This window comes from Bufo gargarizans, chromosome 8, assembly GCF_014858855.1.
Source record: "Bufo gargarizans isolate SCDJY-AF-19 chromosome 8, ASM1485885v1, whole genome shotgun sequence".
NCBI lineage: Eukaryota > Metazoa > Chordata > Amphibia > Anura > Bufonidae > Bufo > Bufo gargarizans.
Genome location: NC_058087.1, coordinates 45,549,294 through 45,568,472, shown reverse-complemented (window position 1 = coordinate 45,568,472; position 19,179 = coordinate 45,549,294). Strand labels below are relative to the sequence as shown.

Here is a 19,179-nt window from a genome sequence, read left to right as displayed (position 1 = left end):
CCCGCTGTGAGCGCCAATTGTCATAGGTCGGTAGGTATGTGTTTATTATAAGGTACCATAAAACAACAATGTACTACACTGGGTCTCAGGTGCCTAAGAGACTGTTATCTGTAGTATCATACAAGCCAATGTGCGGTCAATGGATAGAGCGAACAAGTGGAAACATAAGGGTAAAATACGTATAAAAAGATAAATGTATCATAAAAATACTATAGTATCGTATACTTCTTACTCACTTCATGAGGGGGGTGGTTTACCAGCATAAGCATAATACACCTGTAAACCAGATAACGGCTTGTATGATACTACAGATAACGGTATCTTAGGCACCTGAGACCCAGTGTAGTACATTGTTGTTTTATGGTACTTTATAATAAAAACATACCTTCCTACCGACCTATTACGATTGGCACTCACAACGGGTTTCCAGAAATAGGCGTATTCCAGGGGTTACCCATACCCACCGGTCCCCCCACTTTCTTCTACTCCAATAAATATCAGGGAGCAGCTGATCCCTGCCGATTCCCATTAAAATCAATGGGCTCCGGCGTTGAATGGCAGAATCCAACTAGGCTGGATCCGGAGAGCTCTGGCAGGCTATTCCTCTGCCAACACAGCCAGCCAGATTGCTCTGCCACAGGTGTGAAACTAGCATCATGTATATGGCCAGCATTATGTGTATTACTTTAGACTTGCCCTTCTTTATGACATTTCTAGATGTTCCCTCATATGTAGAATAGATAATAGGTAATTGTAAAGCAGTCTTCCTTAGACTGATTTCTCCCAGGAATGCTTAAAGGGAACCTGTCACCAGTTTTATGGTGGTCTAACGAAGGGCAACATAAATAAGTGACTGATTCTCTTAGCAAAATGCTGGGTCACTTTCTTTAATTTGACCCAGTCAATCTGCCAACATCTTGTATTGAAAAGCTCCAGCTGATAATGATGAGTCCTGAATATTCATGAGCTCCTGACTCTCCCCGCCCACCTGCTGCTGAATGACAGTTTTTCTTTCATAGGAATCAGCAGCAGGTGGGCAGGGGAGTGGCTACAGCTGTTAAATAAATATACGCTGGACTCAATGACATCACGCTGGACTCAAATCAGCTCATTAGCATGCAGAATCTTTGTGTGTATATTATGAGGTAACCATCTGTCACACCAGTAAGTGAATACATCTAAGGTACTTTTTAGTAGTTAATGATTGTATATTATTAGTTAGATTATAATCAAATATCCACATGACAGGTTCCCTTTAAGATCCATTTACATGGGCCAATATCACTGGGCAATGACTGGGAATGAGTGTTTGTATAAGCATTCACTCCTGATCATTGCCCACTGGTTAGCCTCATTTACATGCAGCAATTGTCGGGTCTTATAGGGATGGGTGATAGTTACTACAATCGTTCATCCCCATAGAGCAGATATGCTCAACCTGTGGCCCCCCAGCTGTTGCAAAACTACAGCTCCCAGCATGCCTGGACAGCCTACAGCAGGGCATGGTGGGAGCTGCAGTTTTACAACAGCTGGAGGGCCGCAGGTGGAGCATCCCTGCCATAGAGTTTTGTTGTTGGTCGAAGCACATTCCTGTTTACAGTGAGGAATGATTCGTACTGCCACATAAATGATCAAAAACACCCAACGAGCGAGCTTTTTGTTCATTCTTCAGTGATCGGCAGCACACAGGACAGTCATTGGAAATGAACATTCATATGAACATTCATTCCCAATAATCGTCCCAATAAACAGACCCCTAGTTTTCCAAAATTTGCAGTAGGAACAACAATATCAGTAGCTGTAAAAGCACTAAAACTGTCACTGAATATATTGTCATTTGCACGTTCTTCTGTTTCTTCACTGTTTCCTTTGATACAACGACTTCTTTTAATACATTAACCAAAAATGGTGCCATAGGTGCCATTGCTATTGAGTAATACATTACTTTACACTGGTTAATGCATAACCATATCATCATTACCTTAATTAAGGTCTCGATGAACGTAGATTGTGTCACATCAGTCAGGTGTTTGTGAAACATGTTGTACAGTTATTAACCTCACCAGGACATTAGCTGCTTTAATGCAGTCCTGTTCCAGTTTCAGTAACCCTCATGGTAACTTTTATGGCTGCTACATGCTAGTACATGAATATTCATTGGATATATGGTTCACAGGAGAGGAAAAATAAAAACAGATGCTGGAGCACTGCCGATCTGGTTAAAAACGTTTATCAACACAAAAATGTACAGTATAGCGCGTCTTGCCAATGATCCATCGCCTTCATCAAATACAAGACTTGTATCTGAAGCCGCTGGTGGCTGTTCGGAGAAACGCGGTATAACATTTTTGTATTATAAACTTTTTAACCCGATCGGCAGCACCCCAGGATCCCTCTCCTTTGAATTTTCCCTGTGGTCACTGCAGGCCATGTCTACACAGAGGGAGCAGCTGCCTGGATCCCCATTGCACGTGGGACACCTGAATTCCTACATCTGGTGAGCTGCGCGCTATAATCACTTGCGGCACTTTATTTTGTCTGGATGGCTTACACTATGGAGCTGCTTTTGTGCCGGTTTCTTTTATTGGATATATGGTAACATAGTAACATAGTACATAAGGCTGAAAAAAGACATCTGTCCATCCAGTTCAGCCTGTTATCCTGCAAGTTGATCCAGAGGAAGGCAAACAAACCCCTGTGAGGTAGAAGCCAATTTTCCAAATTTTAGGAGAAAAAAATTCCTTCCCGACTCCAATCAGGCAATCAGAATAACTCCCGTGATCAACGCCCCCTCTCTAGTAGCTATATCCTGTAATATTATTACGCTCCAGAAATACATCCAGGCCCCTCTTGAATTCCTTTATTGTACTCACCATCACCACCTCCTCAGGCAGAGAGTTCCATAGTCTCACTGCTCTTACCGTAAAGAATCCTCTTCTATGTTCTATATACCTTATGTATTCCAAAATTGCAACATAGTTTGATGATAAGAAAACAACTAATACATGTATAAACAATTACAGATAAGTCAACAGACTACTTCTAATTCTACAAGTACATTTTCTGTGTTCAAGTCTAGTGATATCTTAGTATCATAGGAATAATATCCACCAGCTGGGGATTCAGGTATTGCACCAACTGTGGGGTCGTCATCTCTGAATACTAGCGCATATTAGTAGACTACTTAATTAATTCAAAACATAACATTTATTCATTATTGTACAGTATTTTAGAAAACCAGGATTTACCCCATATTAATATTTACTAATGAAATGCAAAAGGGGATTTTAATACTGTTTGTAGTTAATTTATTATTATATGGTAATTTATGGTTTTATTCCAAACAATATTTAATAAATATTTGCACTTTAATCCTCACCAAGAGTGAGGGGAATCCTTTTGTTGCAGTACTAAATGTAATGTATTGGCGTGTGGTAGTATTATAGAAGAGTGCGCATCAGAATAACTGGATGGTTCATTCTCCATGGAGTGTTCTCAAATAATGAAATGGCAATAGTGATAATGACAACATCAAAATATTGAAAAGATTGTTATTAGAGACCCAAGGATTAAGGCTACTTTCACACTTGCGGCAGAGAGATCCGGCAAGCAGTTCCATCGCCGGAACTGCCTGCCGGATCAGGCAAAATGTATGCTAACTGATGGCATTAGTAAGACTGATCAGGATCCTGATCAGTCGAAAAAATGCATTGAAATGCCGGATCCGTCGTTCCGGTGTCATCCGGCAAAACGGATCCGGCATTTATTTTTTTCACCTTTTTTTCAGTCTGCGCATGCGTATAACGGAACGACGGATCCGGCATTCCGGTATTCCGGATTTTTTTTGCCGGAGATAAAACCGTAGCATGCTGCGGTTTTCTCTTTTGCCTGATCAGTCAAAACGACTGAACTGAAGACATCCTGATGCATCCTGAACGGATTACTCTCCATTCAGAATGCATGGGGATATGCCTGATCAGTTCTTTTCCGGTATAGAGCCCCTGTGACGGAACTCTATGCCGGAAAAGAAAAACGCAAGTGTGAAAGTACCCTAACCCTGCTGCTGCCAGTGTGAAAGTACCCTAAGGCTATAGATAGGACAGTGTGGTTACTGTTACTACTGCATTTATGAAACAGCCATTATAATCTTTTTCTTTCTTTCTTTCATCCTTTCCATTTTTCTTGCTGTTTTCATAATTCATCAATGGTTTTAGTGTATGGATGTGATATTGCAGATAAGATTTATCATCCTGGCTTTTTCATGTTATCTAGCTAATCTATATGTCTAATGTCTATGAATAAAATAGCAGCACTATACAGTAAGTGAACGGCTGCAAGCATCGATACCAACCAAAGCACAAAACAGCAAAGAACTCCAAGGATCCAGTGAAAAAGCGAGTATTTACCCATACATGTGCAACATTTTAGCTCTGCTTGAAAAAGGCTGTAGAACAAAGCTGAAATGTTGTGTATACAGTATATGGGGGAATAAATGACTGGTTTGTTTTCACTGGAACCCTTGGAGTACTGACATTCCTTTTTTATCTATCTGCCTATCTCATTTCATAACTAACATGACTGCTTAACTAACATAACTAGCACATGATCCTGTTGTCTAGAATAAAGGGGGGCACTCTCTATGGAGCGGAGTATAGAGCTATGTTCACATTGACAAAAACTGTCCCTGATTCAACAGCAGAAACTGGACATTTTTCTGCTGCGTATTTCATATTCAAAATGCCATCAACAGCTTCCCATTGACTTCAGTGCAAAAAAAACTAACGCACATGGTAGAGTTTTTTTCAGCAGCTGATTTGAAAAGTCCTTGAAACATGGCATATTACTTTGAAGCAAATTGGATAGTTTTACATAGAAGTCAAAGGGAAAGGGGTAACGTACATTGATGTGGTGTGTATTTGGCGGTATTTTTGACCACCAAAAAAGATCTAAGTAGAGAGCACCTCCCATTCTGGTAGATTTAGGCGGAACTGCCCGCCGGATCTGCCCGCCGAATCCTCTGATTTTGATGTGACTGAAAGCATTTGTGAGATGGATCCGGATGCAGATGCGTCTCACAAATGCATTGCAAGAACGGATCCGTCTCTCCACTTGTCATGCGGACAGACGGATCCGTCTTGTATTTTTTTTTACATTTTTACCGGTTTGCGCATGCGCAGGCCGGAAGGACGGATCCGGCATTCTGGTATCTTGAATGCCGGATCCGGCGCTAATACATTCCTAAGGGGAAAAATGCCGGATCCGGCATTCAGGCAAATCTTTTTTTCGCCGGAGATAAAACTGCAGCATGCTACGGTTTTATCTTTTGCCTGATCAGTCAAAACAACTGAACTGAAGACATCCTGATGCATCCTGAACGGATTACTCTCCATTCAGAATGCATGGGGATATGCCTGATCAGTTCTTTTCCGGTATAGAGCCCCAAGGACGGAACTCGGTGCCGGAAAAGAAAACGACTAGTGTGAAAGTACCCTTAATGAGACTATTGCAGCAGAAAGTTAGTTAAACTGATAAGGATAAAATAAAAATACTCAGTAAGGCCGAATGCACACTTCAATGAATCACAGATGTGTTTGTTCACACATCAGAGGTTTTCCACAGACTAAAGGGCTCATGTCCACGACTGTGCCGTTTTTTGCGGTCCGCAAATTGTGGATCTGCAAAAAACGGATTCCGCCCGTGTGCCTTCCGCAATTTGCCCATTATAGAGATGCCTATTCTTGTCTGCAAACGGACAAGAATAGGACATGTCTCATCATTTTTGCGGGGTCACAGAATGGAGCAACGGATGCGGACAGGACACAGAGTGCTGTCTGCATCTTTCGCGGTCCCATTGAAGTGAATGGGTCCGCATCCAAGCCGCAAAAACGGCGGCTCGGATGCGGACCAAAACAACGGTCGTGTGCATGAGGCCTATGGGTCAGTGGAAAAATCAAGGGATGCAGACTAAGCAGACTCAACACGCCCATTGAAGTCCCTGGGTCTGTGAAAAACCACATTCGTGGCATCCGTGTTCTCTCAGTGGTTTTTCATGGATCATTGGTAGCAGATATTCTAGAATTTTCTTGTTGATGAACAGTGTCCGTGGAACATGGATGACACACAGTAGGATGGGCGTAGGGATCACCATAGCAGCCATAGCAATGGCTATGGGGCCCTACGCCACTGGGGGCCCGGGCTGCCTGCTGAGGATTATTATAATTTTTTTAATTCATGTGGTATAGCTACAGGGGTCGCAGGCCCCTCCAGGACAGACAGAGAAAGCGCTATCTGCAGGGCCTGTAGGCTGTGGGCAGTGCGATAGGGGGCGGCTGGAGGCAGAGAGGCGTACCTGCAGTGAGGAGAGGGAGTGGTCCCGCTCCCAGTCTGGGCGGCAGTCCTACTGGCCGGAAGTGGAAGAGGTGGCGCGTACAGCGAAGCTGCGTGCTGATGGGCCAGGCAGCACTGCTGGAGTGTGGGCGCGCAGACGTTCAAGTGGCTGTGAGGTGAGGGCTGGCTGACTCGGGGACTGGTAAAATTTACTCTGGAGTCCTGGACCATTATATCTAGGGAGGAGGGGGGAGCAGGACCCTGGAGGTCTGGACCAGTACATTTAAGGAGAAGGGGGGAGCAGGACCTAGAGGTATGGTCTGGACCATTATATAGGGGGGAACACGACACTGGACCATTATATCTTGGGAGGAGGGGGAGCAGGACCCTGGAGGTCTAGACCAATTTATTGAGGGGGGAGCCGCAGGATCTCCAAGGTCTAAACCATTAAATTGTGGGGGGGAGCAGGACACTTGATGTCTGGACCATTATATCTGGGGACTGGCGGTGGGAGATTTAGGATGGGTGTGGGGGTGGGAGGTACTGAAGGAGTGTTTGGGTGGGAGCTCTGGGAGGGGGGCCCATAATTTTTTTTGCTATGGGGCCCAGTCATTTCTAGCTACGCCCCTGCACAGTAGGCAAAAAATTAACACACAGAGCAAACACGAATTCTTCCCGGACATCTTCACGGATGAAATAAGGACATCAAACACTGCTCCCTGCTCCATGTTCCGCAGCATTGCTATATGTGCTCTTTGAATATGCTTTGGCTATTCTATTGAGTGGGGAATCTTGCTCACAGTAATGGTATTTCAGGTGTTGATGCAAATTAATGCTGATGATAAGGCCTCATTCACATGACTGTATTTTTGTGCTGGTCGGATGTGGACCCATTCACTTCAATGGGGGCCAGAAAAGATGTGGACGGCAACAGTATGCACGTATGCATGTATGTCCGTTCCGTGACACCCACAAAAAAAATAGAACATGTCCTATTCTTGGCTGTTTTACGGACAATGATAATACTGTTCTATAAAGGCCAGGGCGTCATATTCCGCAAAATGCGAAACACACACTGCTGGTATCCGTGTTTTGCGGATTGCAAAACAGGCTACGGTCGTGTGCACGAGCTCTAACTTTAAACTGAACACTTTAGCCTCCTGTCGATTTCCAAGTTTACGATTATAAAAACATAAAGACTAGGGATGAGCGAACTCGAACTGTATAGTTCGGGTTCGTACCGAATTTTGGGGTGTCCGTGACACGGACCCGAACCCGGACATTTTCGTAAAAGTCCGGGTTCGGGTTCGGTGTTCGTCGCTTTCTTCGCGCTTTTGTGACGCTTTCTTGGCGCTTTTTGAAAGGCTGCAAAGCAGCCAATCAACAAGCGTCATACTACTTGCCCCAAGAGGCCATCACAGCCATGCCTACTATTGGCATGGCTGTGATTGGCCAGAGCACCATGTGACCCAGCCTCTATTTAAGCTGGAGTCACATAGCGCCGCCCGTCACTCTGCTCTGATTAGCGTAGGGAGAGGTTGCGGCTGCGACAGTAGGGCGAGATTAGGCAGATTAACTCCTCCAAAGGACTTGATTAACTGATCGATCTGCAGCTGTGGATCATTGAGCTGCTGATCCTCAATTGCTCACTGTTTTTAGGCTGCCCAGACCGTTTGTCAGTCACATTTTTCTGGGGTGATCGGCGGCCATTTTGTGTCTTGTGGTGCGCCAGCACAAGCTGCGACCAAGTGCATTTAACCCTCAATGGTGTGGTTGTTTTTTGGCTAAAGCCTACATCAGGGTGAAGCTGTCACACCAAGTGCATTTAACCAGCAATAGTCTGTTCATTTTTTGGCCATATACAAAATCAGGGGCAAGCTGCGCCTGTCACCAAGTGCATTTAACCCTCAATGGTGTGGTTGTTTTTTGGCTAAAGCCTACATCAGGGTGAAGCTGTCACACCAAGTGCATTTAACCAGCAATAGTCTGTTCATTTTTTGGCCATATACAAAATCAGGGGCAAGCTGCGCCTGTCACCAAGTGCATTTAACCCTCAATGGTGTGGTTGTTTTTTGGCTAAAGCCTACATCAGGGTGAAGCTGTCACACCAAGTGCATTTAACCAGCAATAGTCTGTTCATTTTTTGGCCATATACAAAATCAGGGGCAAGCTGCGCCTGTCACCAAGTGCATTTAACCCTCAATGGTGTGGTTGTTTTTTGGCTAAAGCCTACATCAGGGTGAAGCTGTCACACCAAGTGCATTTAACCAGCAATAGTCTGTTCATTTTTTGGCCATATACAAAATCAGGGGCAAGCTGCGCCTGTCACCAAGTGCATTTAACCCTCAATGGTGTGGTTGTTTTCTGGCTAAAGCCTACATCAGGGTGAAGCTGTCACACCAAGTGCATTTAACCAGCAATAGTCTGTTTATTTTTTGGCCATATACTACATCAGGGGCAAGCTGCGCCCGTCACCAAGTGCATTTAACCCTCAGTAGTGTGGTTGGTCAAGCTGTGACACCAAGTGCATTTAACCAGCAATAGTCTGTTCATTTTTTGGCCATATACTACATCAGGGGCAAGCTGCGCCCGTCACCAAGTGCATTTAACCAGCAATAGTGTGGTTATTTTTTGGCCATATCCCAGTCTAATTCTGTCACTAAATCCATACCGGTCACCCAGCGCCTAAATACTAGGCCTCAAATTTATATCCCGCTAAATCTCTCGTTACCGCTGTCCTGTTGTAGCTGGGAAAGTTATTTAGTGTCCGTCAAAGCACATTTTTTGTTCTGGGTTGAAGTACAATTCCCAATTTAGCAATTTCATAATTTAGTGGTTTCTGCTATATCAGAGCTATTTGAAATCTATCCCTAAAAGGGTATATAATATTCAAGGTGCACATTGGGTCATTCAGAATAACTTCACACACACCCGCTACTGTGTATTTTCAAGTCTAATTCTGTCACTAAACCCATACCTGTCACCCAGCGCCTAAATACTAGGCCTCAAATTTATATCCTGCTAAATCTCTCGTTACCGCTGTCCTGTTGTAGCTGGGAAAGTTATTTAGTGTCCGTCAAAGCACATTTTTTGTTCTGGGTTGAAGTACAATTCCCAATTTAGCAATTTCATAATTTAGTGGTTTCTGCTATATCAGAGCTATTTGAAATCTATCCCTAAAAGGGTATATAATATTCAAGGTGCACATTGGGTCATTCAGAATAACTTCACACACACCCGCTACTGTGTATTTCCAAGTCTAATTCTGTCACTAAACCCATACCTGTCACCCAGCGCCTAAATACTAGGCCTCAAATTTATATCCTGCTAAATCTCTCGTTACCGCTGTACTGTTGTTGCTTGGAAAGATATTTAGTGTCCGTCAAAGCACATTTTTTGTTCTGGGTTGAAGTACAATTCCCAATTTAGCAATTTCATAATTTAGTGGTTTCTGCTATATCAGAGCTATTTGAAATCTATCCCTAAAAGGGTATATAATATTCAAGGTGCACATTGGGTCATTCAGAATAACTTCACACACACCCGCTACTGTGTATTTTCAAGTCTAATTCTGTCACTAAACCCATACCTGTCACCCAGCGCCTAAATACTAGGCCTCAAATTTATATCCTGCTAAATCTCTCGTTACCGCTGTACTGTTGTTGCTGGGCAAGATATTTAGTGTCCGTCAAAGCACATTTTTTGTTCTGGGTTGAAATACAATTCCCAATTTAGCAATTTCATAATTTAGTGGTTTCTGCTATATCAGAGCTATTTGAAATCTATCCCTAAAAGGGTATATAATATTCAAGGTGCACATTGGGTCATTCAGAATAACTTCACACACACCCGCTACTGTGTATTTCCAAGTCTAATTCTGGCACTAAACCCATACCTGTCACCCAGCGCCTAAATACTAGGCCTCAAATTTATATCCCGCTAAATCTGTCCTTAGTGCTGTAGCTGGGCGAGTTATTTAGTGTCCGTTCAAGCACATTTCTTGTTCTGGGTTGAAATACAATTCCCAATTTAGCAATTTCATAATTTAGTGGTTTCTGCTATATCAGAGCTATTTGAAATCTATCCCTAAAAGGGTATATAATATTCAAGGTGCACATAGGGTCATTCAGAATAACTTCACACACACGCTTCTGTGCATTTCCAAGTCTAATTCTGTCACTAAATCCATACCGGTCACCCAGCGCCTAAATACTAGGCCTCAAATTTATATCCAGCTAAATCTGTCCCTAGTGCTGTAGCTGGGCGAGTTATTTAGTGTCCGTTCAAGCACATTTCTTGTTCTGGGTTGAAATACAATTCCCAATTTAGCAATTTCATAATTTAGTGGTTTCTGCTATATCAGAGCTATTTGAAATCTATCCCTAAAAGGGTATATAATATTCAAGGTGCACATTGGGTCATTCAGAATAACTTCACACACACCCGCTACTGTGTATTTCCAAGTCTAATTCTGGCACTAAACCCATACCTGTCACCCAGCGCCTAAATACTAGGTCTCAAATTTATATCCCGCTAAATCTGTCCTTAGTGCTGTAGCTGGGCGAGTTATTTAGTGTCCGTTCAAGCACATTTCTTGTTCTGGGTTGAAATACAATTCCCAATTTAGCAATTTCATAATTTAGTGGTTTCTGCTATATCAGAGCTATTTGAAATCTATCCCTAAAAGGGTATATAATATTCAAGGTGCACATTGGGTCATTCAGAATAACTTCACACACACCCGCTACTGTGTATTTCCAAGTCTAATTCTGTCACTAAATCCATACCGGTCACCCAGCGCCTAAATACTAGGCCTCAAATTTATATCCAGCTAAATCTGTCCTTAGTGCTGTAGCTGGGCGAGTTATTTAGTGTCCGTTCAAGCACATTTCTTGTTCTGGGTTGAAATACAATTCCCAATTTAGCAATTTCATAATTTAGTGGTTTCTGCTATATCAGAGCTATTTGAAATCTATCCCTAAAAGGGTATATAATATTCAAGGTGCACATTGGGTCATTCAGAATAACTTCACACACACACGCTTCTGTGCATTTCCAAGTCTAATTCTGTCACTAAATCCATACCGGTCACCCAGCGCCTAAATACTAGGCCTCAAATTTATATCCCGCTGAATTTGAATACAATACATTGGGCCAAATAATATATTTGTTGTTGTGGTGAACCATAACAATGAGAAAAACATCTAGTAAGGGACGCGGACGTGGACATGGTCGTGGTGGTGTTAGTGGACCCTCTGGTGCTGGGAGAGGACGTGGCCGTTCTGCCACATCCACACGTCCTAGTGTACCAACTACCTCAGGTCCCAGTAGCCGCCAGAATTTACAGCGATATATGGTGGGGCCCAATGCCGTTCTAAGGATGGTAAGGCCTGAGCAGGTACAGGCATTAGTCAATTGGGTGGCCGACAGTGGATCCAGCACGTTCACATTATCTCCCACCCAGTCTTCTGCAGAAAGCGCACAGATGGCGCCTGAAAACCAACCCCATCAGTCTGTCACATCACCCCCATGCATACCAGGGAAACTGTCTCAGCCTCAAGTTATGCAGCAGTCTCTTATGCTGTTTGAAGACTCCGCTGGCAGGGTTTCCCAAGGGCATCCACCTAGCCCTTCCCCAGCGGTGAAAGACATAGAATGCACTGACGCACAACCACTTATGTTTCCTGATGATGAGGACATGGGAATACCACCTCAGCATGTCTCTGATGATGACGAAACACAGGTGCCAACTGCTGCGTCTTTCTGCAGTGTGCAGACTGAACAGGAGGTCAGGGATCAAGACTGGGTGGAAGACGATGCAGGGGACGATGAGGTCCTAGACCCCACATGGAATGAAGGTCGTGCCACTGACTTTCACAGTTCGGAGGAAGAGGCAGTGGTGAGACCGAGCCAACAGCGTAGCAAAAGAGGGAGCAGTGGGCAAAAGCAGAACACCCGCCGCCAAGAGACTCCGCCTGCTACTGACCGCCGCCATCTGGGACCGAGCACCCCAAAGGCAGCTTCAAGGAGTTCCCTGGCATGGCACTTCTTCAAACAATGTGCTGACGACAAGACCCGAGTGGTTTGCACGCTGTGCCATCAGAGCCTGAAGCGAGGCATTAACGTTCTGAACCTGAGCACAACCTGCATGACCAGGCACCTGCATGCAAAGCATGAACTGCAGTGGAGTAAACACCTTAAAACCAAGGAAGTCACTCAGGCTCCCCCTGCTACCTCTTCTGCTGCTGCCGCCTCGGCCTATTCTGCTGCTGCCGCCTCGGCCTCTTCCTCCGCCTCTGGAGGAACGTTGGCACCTGCCGCCCAGCAAACAGGGGATGTACCACCAACACCACCACCACCACCTCCGTCACCAAGCGTCTCAACCATGTCACACGCCAGCGTTCAGCTCTCCATCTCACAAACATTTGATAGAAAGCGTAAATTCCCACCTAGCCACCCTCGATCCCTGGCCCTGAATGCCAGCATTTCTAAACTACTGGCCTATGAAATGCTGTCATTTAGGCTGGTGGACACAGACAGCTTCAAACAGCTCATGTCGCTTGCTGTCCCACAGTATGTTGTTCCCAGCCGGCACTACTTCTCCAAGAGAGCCGTGCCTTCCCTGCACAACCAAGTATCCGATAAAATCAAGTGTGCACTGCGCAACGCCATCTGTGGCAAGGTCCACCTAACCACAGATACGTGGACCAGTAAGCACGGCCAGGGACGCTATATCTCCCTAACTGCACACTGGGTAAATGTAGTGGCAGCTGGGCCCCAGGCGGAGAGCTGTTTGGCGCACGTCCTTCCGCCGCCAAGGATCGCAGGGCAACATTCTTTGCCTCCTGTTGCCACCTCCTCCTTCTCGGCTTCCTCCTCCTCTTCTTCCACCTGCTCATCCAGTCAGCCACACACCTTCACCACCAACTTCAGCACAGCCCGGGGTAAACGTCAGCAGGCCATTCTGAAACTCATATGTTTGGGGGACAGGCCCCACACCGCACAGGAGTTGTGGCGGGGTATAGAACAACAGACCGACGAGTGGTTGCTGCCGGTGAGCCTCAAGCCCGGCCTGGTGGTGTGTGATAATGGGCGAAATCTCGTTGCAGCTCTGGGACTAGCCAATTTGACGCACATCCCTTGCTTGGCGCATGTGCTGAATTTGGTGGTGCAGAAGTTCATTCACAACTACCCCGACATGTCAGAGCTGCTGCATAAAGTGCGGGCCGTCTGTTCGCGCTTCCGGCGTTCACATCCTGCTGCTGCTCGCCTGTCTGCGCTACAGCGTAACTTCGGCCTTCCCGCTCACCGCCTCATATGCGACGTGCCCACCAGGTGGAACTCCACCTTGCACATGCTGGACAGACTGTGCGAGCAGCAGCAGGCCATAGTGGAGTTTCAGCTGCAGCACGCACGGGTCAGTCGCACTACAGAACAGCACCACTTCACCACCAATGACTGGGCCTCCATGCGAGACCTGTGTGCCCTGTTGCGCTGTTTCGAGTACTCCACCAACATGGCCAGTGGCGATGACACCGTTATCAGCGTTACAATACCACTTCTATGTCTCCTTGAGAAAACACTTAGGGCGATGATGGAAGAGGAGGTGGCCCAGGAGGAGGAGGAGGAGGAGGAAGAGGGGTCATTTTTAGCACTTTCAGGCCAGTCTCTTCGAAGTGACTCAGAGGGAGGTTTTTGGCAACAGCAGAGGCCAGGTACAAATGTGGCCAGCCAGGGCCCACTACTGGAGGACGAGGAGGACGAGGATGAGGAGGAGGTGGAGGAGGATGAGGATGAAGCATGGTCACAGCGGGGTGGCACCCAACGCAGCTCGGGTCCATCACTGGTGCGTGGCTGGGGGGAAAGGCAGGACGATGACGATACGCCTCCCACAGAGGACAGCTTGTCCTTATCCCTGGGCAGCCTGGCACACATGAGCGACTACATGCTGCAGTGCCTGCGCAACGACAGCAGAGTTGCCCACATTTTAACCTGTGCGGACTACTGGGTTGCCACCCTGCTGGATCCACGCTACAAAGACAATGTGCCCACCTTACTTCCTGCACTGGAGCGTGATAGGAAGATGCGCGAGTACAAGCGCACGTTGGTAGACGCGCTACTGAGAGCATTCCCAAATGTCACAGGGGAACAAGTGGAAGCCCAAGGCCAAGGCAGAGGAGGAGCAAGAGGTCGCCAAGGCAGCTGTGTCACGGCCAGCTCCTCTGAGGGCAGGGTTAGCATGGCAGAGATGTGGAAAACTTTTGTCAACACGCCACAGCTAACTGCACCACCACCTGATACGCAACGTGTTAGCAGGAGGCAACATTTCACTAACATGGTGGAACAGTACGTGTGCACACCCCTCCACGTACTGACTGATGGTTCGGCCCCATTCAACTTCTGGGTCTCTAAATTGTCCACGTGGCCAGAGCTAGCCTTTTATGCCTTGGAGGTGCTGGCCTGCCCGGCAGCCAGCGTTTTGTCTGAACGTGTATTCAGCACGGCAGGGGGCGTCATTACAGACAAACGCAGCCGCCTGTCTACAGCCAATGTGGACAAGCTGACGTTCATAAAAATGAACCAGGCATGGATCCCACAGGACCTGTCCGTCCCTTGTCCAGATTAGACATTAACTACCTCCCCATAACCATATATTATTGGACTCCAGGGCACTTCCTCATTCAATCCTATTTTTATTTTCATTTTACCATTATATTGCGATGCTACCCAAAGTTGAATGAACCTCTCCTCTGCCTGTGTGCTAGGCCTAAATATATGCCAATGGACTGTTGCAGTGGTGGCTGACATGAAGCCTGATTCTCTGCTATGACATGCAGACTAATTCTCTGCTGACATGAAGCCAGATTGTCTGTTACGGGACCTCTCTCCTCTGCCTGGGTGCTGGGCCTAAATTTATGACAATGGACTGTTGCAGTGGTGGCTGACGTGAAGCCTCATTCTCTGCTATGACATGCAGACTGATTCTCTGCTGACATGAAGCCAGATTGTCTGTTACGGGACCTCTCTGCTCTGCCTGTGTGCTAGGCCTAAATATATGCCAATGGACTGTTGCAGTGGTGGCTGACGTGAAGCCTGATTCTCTGCTATGACATGCAGACTGATTCTCTGCTGTCATGAAGCCAGATTGTCTGTTACGGGACCTCTCTGCTCTGCCTGTGTGCTAGGCCTAAATATATGCCAATGGACTGTTGCAGTGGTGGGTGACGTGAAGCCTCATTCTCTGCTATGACATGCAGACTGATTCTCTGCTGACATGAAGCCAGATCCTCTGTTACGGGACCTCTCTCCTCTGCCTGGGTGCTGGGCCTAAATTTATGACAATGGACTGTTGCAGTGGTGGCTGACGTGAAGCCTCATTCTCTGCTATGACATGCAGACTGATTCTCTGCTGACATGAAGCCAGATCCTCTGTTACGGGACCTCTCTCCTCTGCCTGGGTGCTGGGCCTAAATTTATGACAATGGACTGTTGTAGTGGTGGCTGACGTGAAGCCTGATTCTCTGCTATGACATGCAGACTGATTCTCTGCTGTCATGAAGCCAGATTGTCTGTTACGGGACCTCTCTGCTCTGCCTGTGTGCTAGGCCTAAATATATGCCAATGGACTGTTGCAGTGGTGGGTGACGTGAAGCCTGATTCTCTGCTATGATATGAAGACTGATTCTCTGCTGACATGAAGCCAGATTGTCTGTTACGGGACCTTTCTCCTCTGCCTGGGTTCTGGGCCTAAATTTATGAAAATTGACTCTTACAGTGGTGGGTGACGTGAAGCCTGATTCTCTGCTATGATATGAAGACTGATTCTCTGCTGACATGAAGCCAGATTGTCTGTTACGGGACCTCTCTCCTCTGCCTGGGTGCTGGGCCTAAATTTATGACAATGGACTGTTGCAGTGGTGGCTGACGTGAAGCCTGATTCTCTGCTATGACATGCAGACTGATTCTCTGCTGACATGAAGCCAGATCCTCTGTTACGGGACCTCTCTCCTCTGCCTGTGTGTGTGCTGGGCCTAAATATATGCCAATGGACTGTTGCAGTGGTGGCTGACGTGAAGCCTCATTCTCTGCTATGACATGCAGACTGATTCTCTGCTGACATGAAGCCAGATTCTCTGTTACGGGACCTCTCTCCTCTGCCTGTGTGTGTGCTGGGCCTAAATATATGCCAATGGACTGTTGCAGTGGTGGCTGACGTGAAGCCTCATTCTCTGCTATGACATGCAGACTAATTCTCTGCTGACATGAAGACAGATTCTCTGTTACGGGACCTCCCTCCTCTGCCTGGGTGCTGGGCCTAAATATATGCCAATGGACTGTTGCAGTGGTGGCTGACGTGAAGCCTCATTCTCTGCTATGACATGCAGACTAATTCTCTGCTGACATGAAGACAGATTCTCTGTTACGGGACCTCCCTCCTCTGCCTGGGTGCTGGGCCTAAATATATGCCAATGGACTGTTGCAGTGGTGGCTGACGTGAAGCCTCATTCTCTGCTATGACATGCAGACTGATTCTCTGCTGACATGAAGCCAGATTCTCTGTTACGGGACCTCTCTCCTCTGCCTGTGTGTGTGCTGGGCCTAAATATATGCCAATGGACTGTTGCAGTGGTGGCTGACGTGAAGCCTCATTCTCTGCTATGACATGCAGACTAATTCTCTGCTGACATGAAGCCAGATTCTCTGTTACGGGACCTCTCTCCTCTGCCTGTGTGTGTGCTGGGCCTAAATATATGCCAATGGACTGTTGCAGTGGTGGCTGACGTGAAGCCTCATTCTCTGCTATGACATGCAGACTAATTCTCTGCTGACATGAAGACAGATTCTCTGTTACGGGACCTCCCTCCTCTGCCTGGGTGCTGGGCCTAAATATATGCCAATGGACTGTTGCAGTGGTGGCTGACGTGAAGCCTCATTCTCTGCTATGACATGCAGACTGATTCTCTGCTGACATGAAGCCAGATTGTCTGTTACGGGACCTCTCTCCTCTGCCTGGGTGCTGGGTAGTGTTGAGCGCGAATATTCGAAAAGCAAATTTTTTTCGCGAATATCGCAACTTCGCGATTTCGCGAATATTTCGAATATAGTGCTATATATTCGTAAAAACGAATATTCGTTTTTTGTTTCCCCCCCCCCCCCCCACAAAATTACAGTACACATATAATTGATTGTTTCCCAAAGGTCCAACAGCTCAGATCTTACTCACATTGCCTAGAAAGTGATTGAGGCGCGAATCTTCGTAAGGCGATTTTATTAGCGCACATGCGAATATCGGCACGTCCCAGAACAGAGGCAAAGGGCTTTGCATTCATACATTAGTGAATTGAGTTGCGAATCTTCGTAAGGCGATTTTATTAGCGCACATGCGAATATCTACACTTGTCCCAGAACAGAGGCAAAGGGCTTTGCATTCATACATTAGTGATTGAATTGAGCTGCGAATCTTCGTAAGGCGATTTTATTAACGCAAATGCAAATATCTACACTTGTCCCCAGAACAGAGAGGCAAAGGCCTGTGCATTCATATAGTATAGCACCATATTCGCGAATACGTAGAACTTCGTAAAATTCGATTAACGAAAATTCGTATTTTTTATTTTACTTTCCACCTTACAGATTACATTGATCTGTACTCTGTCAACTACTGTCATCACCCCCCACTGTATCTCGATTGATTCCCAAAAGTCTCACATTCCCTAGAAAGTGATTGAGGTGCGAATCTTCGTAAGGCGATTTTATTAGCGCACATGCGAATATCTACACTTGTCCCAGAACAGAGGCAAAGGGCATTGCATTCATACATTAGTGATTGAATTGAGTTGCGAATCTTCGTAAGGCGATTTCATTAGCGCACATGTGAATTTTGCATAAAATATATGTATTATGCGATGCGAAAATTCGAATTATCGCATATGCGAAATAATAACGAATTTGAATAATCGCGAATATTTTACGAATATTCTTTCGAATATTCACAAAATTTCGCGAATTCGAATATGGGACATGCCGCTCAACACTAGTGCTGGGCCTAAATTTATGACAATGGACTGTTGCAGTGGTGGGTGACGTGAAGCCTGATTCTCTGCTATGACATGCAGACTGATTCTCTGCTGACATGAAGCCAGATTGTCTGTTACGGGACCTCTCTCCTCTGCCTGGGTGCTGGGCCTAAATATATGCCAATGGACTGTTGCAGTGGTGGCTGACGTGAAGCCTCATTCTCTGCTATGACATGCAGACTGATTCTCTGCTGACATGAAGCCAGATTCTCTGTTACGGGACCTCTCTCCTCTGCCTGTGTGTGTGCTGGGCCTAAATATATGCCAATGGACTGTTGCAGTGGTGGCTGACGTGAAGCCTCATTCTCTGCTATGACATGCAGACTAATTCTCTGCTGACATGAAGCCAGATTGTCTGTTACGGGACCTCTCTCCTCTGCCTGGGTGCCGGGGCCTAAATATCTGAGAATGGACTGTTCCAGTGGTGGGTGACGGGAAGCCAGATTCTCTGCTATGGAACCTCTCTCCAATTGATTTTGGTTAATTTTTATTTATTTAATTTTTATTTTAATTCATTTCCCTATCCACATTTGTTTGCAGGGGATTTACCTACATGTTGCTGCCTTTTGCAGCCCTCTAGCTCTTTCCTGGGCTGTTTTACAGCCTTTTTAGTGCCGAAAAGTTCGGGTCCCCATTGACTTCAATGGGGTTCGGGTTCGGGACGAAGTTCGGATCGGGTTCGGATCCCGAACCCGAACATTTCCGGGATGTTCGGCCGAACTTCTCGAACCCGAACATCCAGGTGTTCGCTCAACTCTAATAAAGACCCTTTATG

The 19,179-nt window shown here is 46.2% G+C and overlaps 1 protein-coding gene across 2 annotated transcripts in view; it reads left to right on the top strand.

Annotated features, from left to right (window-relative positions):
* Positions 1-19,179, top strand: part of PDE1A (phosphodiesterase 1A) — a 386,882-nt gene that overhangs the window by 24,021 nt on the left and 343,682 nt on the right. The window contains exon 1 of one of the 2 annotated variants that reach the window (XM_044303313.1): positions 2,403-2,497. The exons of the other annotated variant lie outside the window; for it this stretch is intronic. The gene's annotated coding sequence lies outside the window, so the exon portion shown is untranslated. Of the gene's footprint in view, positions 1-2,402; positions 2,498-19,179 lie in introns of those variants that run through there. 2 annotated transcript variants of the gene reach the window in all.